This window comes from Mus caroli, chromosome X (genome assembly GCF_900094665.2).
Source record: "Mus caroli chromosome X, CAROLI_EIJ_v1.1, whole genome shotgun sequence".
NCBI classification, from domain to species: Eukaryota; Metazoa; Chordata; class Mammalia; order Rodentia; family Muridae; genus Mus; species Mus caroli.
The window spans coordinates 106758988-106767213 of NC_034589.1; the positions used below are offsets into that span (position 1 = coordinate 106758988).

At 37.0% G+C, this 8226-nt stretch overlaps 1 protein-coding gene across 3 annotated transcripts in view; it reads left to right on the top strand.

The window, feature by feature from the left end:
- Dach2 (dachshund family transcription factor 2) overlaps positions 1–8226 on the top strand; it is a 489161-nt gene that overhangs the window by 240793 nt on the left and 240142 nt on the right. The window lies entirely within an intron of this gene.

Here is an 8226-nt window from a genome sequence, read left to right on the forward strand (position 1 = left end):
AGGATCTTCTGGCTTTCATAATCTCTGGTGAAAATTCTGGTGTAATTCTGATAGGCCTGCCTTTATATGTTACTTGACCTTTTTCCCTTACTGCTTTTTATATTCTATCTTTATTTAGTGCATTTGTTGTTCTGATTATTATGTGTCAGGAGGAATTACTTTTCTGGTTCAGTCTATTTGGAGTTCTTTAGGCTTCATGTATATTCATGGACATCTCTTTCTTTAGGTTTGGGAAGTTTTCTTATCTAATTTGATTGAAGATATTTGCTGGCCCTTTAAGATGAAAATCTTCATTCTCATCTACTCCTATTATCCATAGGTTTGGTCTTGTCATTGTGTCCTGTATTTCCTGGATGATTTGAGTTAGGATCTTTTTGCATTTTTTATTTTCTTTGATTGTTGTGCACGTGTTCTCTATGGAATCTTCTGCACCTGAGATTCTCTCTTCGATCTCTTGCATTCTGTTGCTGATGCTTGTATCTATGTTTCCAGATTTCTTTCCTAGGTTTTCTATCTCCAGCATTGCCTCACCTTGGGTTTTCTTTATTGTGTCTACTTCCCTTTTTAGGTCTTGGATTGCTTTGTTCAATTCCATGACCTGTTTGGTTGTGTTTTCCTGTAATTCTTTAAGGGATTTTTGTCTTTCTTCTTCCTGTTTAGCAGTGTTTGCTGGTACTTCTTTAAGGACTTCTACCTTTTTAACAGTCTTCTCCTGTAATTCCTTGAGGGATTTTTGTGTTTCCTCTTGAAGGGCTTCTATTTGTTTAGCAGTATTCTCCTGTAATTCCTTGAGGGATTTTTGTGCTTCTTCTTTAAGGGCTTCTACCTGTTTAGCAGTGTTCTCCTGTATTTCTTTAAGTGAGTTATTGAAGTCCTTCTTGATGTCCTCTACCATCACCATGAGATATGCTTTTAAATCTGGGTCTAGTTTTTTGAGTGTGTTGGGGTGCCCAGGACTAGGTGGGGTGGGAGTGCTGTGTTCTGATGATGGTGAGTGGTCTTGGTTTCTGTTAGTATGATTCTTATGTTTGCTTTTCGCCATCTAGTAATCTCTGGAATTAGTTGTTGTAGTTGTCTCTGGTTAGAGCTTGTTTCTTAGGTGATTATGTTAGCCTTTATCAGCAGACATGGGAGACTAGCTCTCTCCTGAGTTTCAGTGTTCAGAGTACTCTTTGCAGGCAAGCTCTCCTCTTGCAGGGAAGGTGCCCAGATATCTGGTGTTCAAACCTGCCTCCTGGCAGAAGTTTTGATCCACTCACAGAGGTCTTAAGATCCCGTGGAGGGTCCTGTGGGTACCTTGCGGGTGTCCGCAGACTCCATGCCCAAACTACTCCAGTGCTGGTGGGGACTGGAAGGGACTTGTGCCCCTGATCAGGCCGGGCTTTCTGCTTCCCTAGTTAATGCAGTCTCAGGTCCCGCACGATTGGATTGGAGGAGAAGCTGTGTTCCACTCACCAGAGGTCTTAAGATCCTGTGGAGGGTCCTCTGGGTACCTTGTGGTTGTCTGCAGACTCCATGCCCAAGCTACTCTGGTGCTGGCAGGGACCAGAAGGGCGTAGTACTGTATTTTATTTTCCTTTCTCTAAAAAATTCATCTGACATTACAAATGAATTAGTATTCCAATGTCTTTCAGAAATTAGGAGAAACATGAAATGTTTGTCTTCTGGGGTTTGGGTGCCCTCACTAAGAATGTTTGTTTCCAGTTATATCCATTTTACTGTAATTTTATAATTTCATTTTTCTCAATAGCTAAAAATATTCAATAGTATAAATGTACTATGTTTTATTGTACATTCATTAACTTGTAGAATTTAGGTTGTTTCTGTTCCATGAATATTGTGAAGAGTGAAGAAGCAACAACCATGGATAATCAAGTTTCTTTGTAGTAATGTGTAGAGTCTTTTGGGAAGATATCCAAAGGTAATATAACTGGTAGGTATATTTTCTGCCTTATGAGGAACAGCTAACACCAATTTCCACAGTGGCTGTTCTAATTTGGAAACCCAGCAACATTAAGTGTTCCTTATTCCCAACTTCCCAACATGTAGACTAACATATGTTGTGTGTGTGTGTATGACTGTGTGTGTCTGTGTGTGTTATCTTGACTGAGATAAGATGAAATCCTCAAGATAATTTTTATTTGAATTTTCCTGATGGCTAAGGATGTTGAACAATTTAAAAATATTTATATAAACTCTTTCTAGTTCTATGCTCCATTTAAATTGCATTATTTCATTTTTTGAATTCTTTGTATATTCTAAAGCCTAAGCCTCTGTCAGACGTATAGTTGGCAGTTATTTTTTTTTTCCACATTCTATGTCTATCTCTTCCCTAGAATGAGAGTGTCCTTGGATGTATGGAAACATTTCAGTTTCACAGATTCCCATTTGTCAATTCTTGATTTAGCGACTGTGTGCTCAGGGTCCTTTACTGCACCAGTGAATTCAAGAGTACTCTTTGTTTTCAGGTTGTGTGTTTAATTGTGAATTTTAATTTACTGTAGGATGTTGACAATAGGATGGGTTTCTAGTTTTTCTACTCAATAACAGGCTTAAATATCCCTGATTCATTGTAATGGATAGGCTGTTTGCTGTTTTATTTCTCAATTTTCATTTTCTCTGTAATGGTTCAATGGATTTTTAAAATGGGTAGCATAGCATTTTAAAATAAAATAACAAATTTTAAGCTTTTGGCAATATTTTTGCCTATTTGTGGATAGCTCATAGAATAAAAACTATAGCTTTTTTTTTAAGTACAGTGAACAGTAAATTAAACACAACTTACATTATGATGTTGTAGATGGTCATCAAGATTATTATAACAAGATTATGATGATTATGTGCTAACATATAACAATAATCTCTGTAGTATTTTATAAACATCCTCACATCTTTATTTTCCATTTTAAACTCAGACAAACACATAGATAAATTTTATCTTTCAAAAGAAGTGTTTTAAATTATGGTTTAATACTCTTCAATATATTAGGAGATTGGCATTATTGATTATTATCACTGTGTTGCTGAAGATGTAGTCCAGGCCTTTGCACATAATTAGAAGGTAGTCTACCAATATGTACATCACATTTCTGGAGTTAACATTGTCATTATTTGTAAGTAATGAGCAAAGAAAATGAATTTTTATGAAGTTCAGTAAATGCCCTAAATCACTGAAATTCTAAGACATAGATTAACTATTTAAAGCCTAGATTTATCCTGTTATAAAGTTGATGCTTTTTCAAACACCTTGAATGATCTCTTTATAAAAATCTTTACTTCAAAATTTTCAATTATAAAATCTAAGGGTCATACTAAAACAAGTTCCTCTTCCTCTTCCCCCTCCTCTTCCTCTTCTTCTTCTTCCTCTTCTTCTTACATACAAGTGATCTAATATCCTAGAAACAATATAGCTAATTAATTGCTTATGATCATTATACTAGAACATTGTCAATTTGATTTTTGATGATTATTGAATTGGGTCACAGTGTTTGATAGCTTCTGTAAATTAGTTGATGATTAATACTACTGTGTGTAGATATATTCTTTTTTCATGATGAATTTCTGCTTTTCTGAAATCTATTTATTTTACATAGGGAATATTAAATTATATATTATTGTATATGGCAGTATCTTGGGTGAATTACTTCAGTATAGATGTTTAATGGATTAATATGATTAAGTTAATGAAAAATACAAACATTGCCAAAATCCAGTTCTCCCAATACCATCCTATAGAACCATTGCTTTTCCCTGTATTAAAAGGATCCCTGATGCCTACACACTGTCATTGTGCTGGACATTTCACTGTCTATGATTTCCAGCTAGATGATACTGTAGCCACATCCTAAGTAGGAGAGCACATAAAAAATCATAGTCATGTGCCAAGTCAATGGGAATATAAAAAGATGTTCTTATCTCTGAGTACCAACTTTTAACTACTTCCCCCTTCCATATACAACTTATATGAAATGAAATACACATTTCTTCTACTTTTTGTTATTCTTTCAGTATCTGTTTTTAAATTTTCGAGGTTTTTTTTTTCCAGTCAATAAACAGGATGTTTAAAATGATAACAAAAGTTGCTGTCATATGAAACATCTGAGATAAGACAAGCTTCCTTGTTAGTACTTTGATTTATTGGGCATAAAGAATGACTGCACTGAAATAACTCAGTATAATAAAACATGCCACTGGGTTTGTTAAATAATATTATACATAGATGTTATACAAAATGCACTGTTAGTTATGCAATGAATTTTGCAGAACAAAATATATTTTATCATTTCATATTAAAAGGGCAAAAGGTAATAATATATAACATGTATGGCTATAGTCTGCATATTAGAAGAATCTTTAACATAAAAGCAGCTTTGATACTTGGAAAATACCTCTTGGGGCGGTAGAAGCAGCATAGCTTCTGGGACAGGGTCCCTTGTGGGCCTACATCTTCAGTCAGGAGGCAGACCTGAGCTCCAGACCTCTGTGCACTTTTCCCAACAGAGGAGAGTTTGCCACCAGGGAAGGCTCCTACAGCAGGACCAGGTGAGAATGCCATCTTGTATCCCAGGTCCTTCAGAGACCAGGCTGGCAAGGAAGTGGGTGGCAGAAGCAACATAGCTTCTGGGACAGGGTCCCTTTCAGGCCTTCATCTTCAGCCAGGAGGCAGAGCTGAGCTCCAGACCTCTGTGCACCTTCCCTGCAAGAGGAGAGCTTGCCTGCAGAGAGTGCTCTGACCACTGGAACTCAAGAGAGTTGGACTCCCAGGAGTGCTGACAGAGGCTAACAGAATCACAGGAGGAACAAGCTCCAACCAGAGACAGCTATAGCAACTAACGCCAGAGATTACCAGATGACGAAAGGCAAACATAACAATCTTACTAACAGAAACCAAGACCACTCAGCATCATCAGAACCCAGTGCTCCCAACACAGCAATTCCTGGATACCTCAACACACCCTAAAACAAGATCTGGATTTAAAATCATATCTCATGATGCTGGTAGAGGATTTTAGAAGGACATTAAAAACTGACTTAAAGAAATACAGGAGAACACGGCAAAACAGGTAGAAGGCCTTAAAGAGGAAGCACAAAAATCCCTTAAAGAATTACAGGAAAACACAGCTAAACAGGTAGAAGCCCTTAAAGAAGAAACACAAAATATCCCTTAAAGAATTACAGGAAAACACAACCAAACAGGTGATGGAATTGAACAAAACCATTCAAGATCTANAAATGGANGTAGAAACAATAAAGAAAACCCAAAGGGGGACAACTCTGGAGATAGTAACACTAGGAAAGAAATTAGGAACCACAGATGCGAGGATCAGCAACAGAATACAAGAGATGGAAGAGAGAATCACAGAAGATTCCATAGAAAACATGGACACAACAATCAAAGAAAATGCAAAATGCAAAAAGATGCTAACTCAAAACATCCAGGAAATCCAGGATACAATGAGAAGACCAAACCTATGGATAATAGGAATAGATGAGAATGAAGATTTTCAACTTAAAGGGCCAGCAAATAACTTCAACCAAATTATAGAAAAAAACTTCCCAAACCTAAAGAAAGAGATGCCCATGAACATACAAGAATCCTACAGAATTAGAAATGAACGGGACCAGAAAAGAAATTCCTCCTGACACATAATAATCAGAACAGCAAATGCAGTAAATAAAGATAGCATATTAAAGCAGTAAGGGAAAAAGGTCAAGTAACACATAAAGGCATACCTATTAGAATTACACCAAACTTCTCACCAGAGGCAATGAAAGCCAGAAAATCCTGGACAGATGTTATACAGATCCTAAGAGAACACAAATGCCAGCCCAGGCTACTATACCCAGCAAAACTCTCAAATATCATAGATGGAGAGACCAAAGTATTCCATGACAAAACCAAATTCACACATCTTTCCATGAATCCAACCCTTCAAAGGATAATAAAGGGAAAATACCAACACAAGGACAGAAACTACACTCTAGAAAGAGCAAGAAAGTAATCCTTCAACAAAATGAAGACAGCCACAAGAACAGAATCCCAACTCTAACAACAAAAAACAACAGGAAGCAACAATTACTTTTCCTTAATATCTCTTAATATCAATGGACTCATTTCCCCAATTAAAAGGCATAGACTAACAGACTGGCTACATGAACAGGACTCAAAATTTTGCTGCTTACAGGAAACCCACCTCAGGGAAAAAGACAGATACTGCAACAGAGTGAAAGGCTACAAAACAATTTTCCAAGCAAATGGTTCAAAGAAACAGAGACTGCCCCACCTGAGGATCTATCCTATAAACAACCACCAAAGCCAGACACTATTGCATATGCCAGCAAGATTTAGCTGACAGGACTCTGATATAGCTGTCTCTTGAGAGGCTATGCCAGTGCCTGGCAAATACAGAAGTGGATGCTCACAGTCATCTATTGGATGGAACACAGGGCCCCTAATGAAGGAGCTAGAGAAAGTAACCAAGGAGCTAAAGGGGTCTGCAACCCTATAGGAGGAACAACAATATGAACTAACCAGTACCCCTCCCCCAGAACTGTGTCTCTAGTTGCATATGTAGCAGAGGATGGCCTAGTTGGCCATCAATGGGAGGAGAGGCCCTTGGTCTTGTGAAGATCATATGCCCCAGTACAGGGGAATGCCAGGGCCAAGAAGAGGGAGTGTTTGGGTTGGGGGAGCAGGGTCGGGGAGTGTAAAGGGGACTTCCTGGATAGTATTTAAAATGTAAATGAAGAAAATATCTAATAAAAAAATTAAAGCAAAAAAAAAAGAAGAAGAAAAAGAATGAAAATATACCTCTTAAAAATCAGAAAACTCTGTATACCCTGTCTTTTTTATTTATCCAAAGAAAGAGGTATAGGTGGATTTTTGTCGTGGTAATGATAAAATGTTTGATGTGCCTTTTTTCATAAAGTGTATATTTTGAATAATGTTTTGAACTCATTTAAATTCATATCCAGTATGGGCAAATTCTTGAGACTTCTTATGATCTAAATGCTTATTGATCAAAAATTGATGTTTTTATGAAATTTTCAAAATGATGCTCAAATGCTGACATTAAGAATTTTATGACTCAGCTGGCAGATTGCTTCCCATTCAAGTATGAGTATCTCAGGCCCATCCTTAAATAGGGATTTAAAAAAAGCCAAGTATGGTGATCTATTCCTAGAATTCCAGCACTGGTAGCACTGGTATAGTAGAATGAAGAGAATCCTTTGATTTTCTAGCTAGCTAGCAAATCAGTGTGGTTACTTTAAGGGAGAGACCATGTCTCAAACAATAGGGTCAAAAGTGGTTGAGCAAGACGTCCAACATTGAACTGTGGCTTGGCTTCCACCTATGAGTGTGCACTGAAGTTCATACACATTAACAAGTACACATTCATACACACAAATGCCATTGATGCATCCTTCTTTTTTTTTTTCTGAGACTATTCTTTTTAAATTGAGTATTCTCTCAATTTGTATTTGATTGTGCCACATGAGTGTTTATTTCATTAATCTAGATTAGTAAATTTTGCCTCTTGCATTATAATATAAAGTAAAAGAGTTCTACTAGCATTCACCATGTAGCCCTAGCTAGCCCCAAGCACAAAGCAAATTTTATACCTCAGCCAAACAAGGACAAGAATGATAAGAACACACCACCTTTTTCAGCTATGTTTACTTAGTTTTTGTGTTATTGCAGATTAAAATCAGTGCCTATAGCATTCTTAGCAAGGCATCTGCCATGGAGCAACATTCCATACCCCACCCCTCTGGATTTATTATTACAAGAATTTTTAAATGGCAATTATGCTCTAGCTTATACCTTCTCTTTCTCTTCACAATAGATCCTCAACAGTGATTTTACCCTTTTATAGTTTCATAGATAAGAACTATATTTACACCATTTCTACCCATTTCTCCCATGACATCTCCCATGTCCCCCATTTCCTATCGAACTCTTAGTTTTAATTGCCTCATAAATATGTATATATATATATATATATATATATATATATGGAATGAAGTCAGAAGTTTGAATGTGTGTGTGTGTGTGTGTGTGTGTGTGTGTGTGTGTGCTCTCATGTCCATGTGCATGAACGTGTGCACATGCCTGTGTTTAAAACGTACTACTTTGGATTTAACAACTTATCAGGAGGCTTATTCCTGGATAACACTGAATCTCTCTCTCTCCTCTCTCCCTCTCCCTCTCCCTCTCCCTCTCCC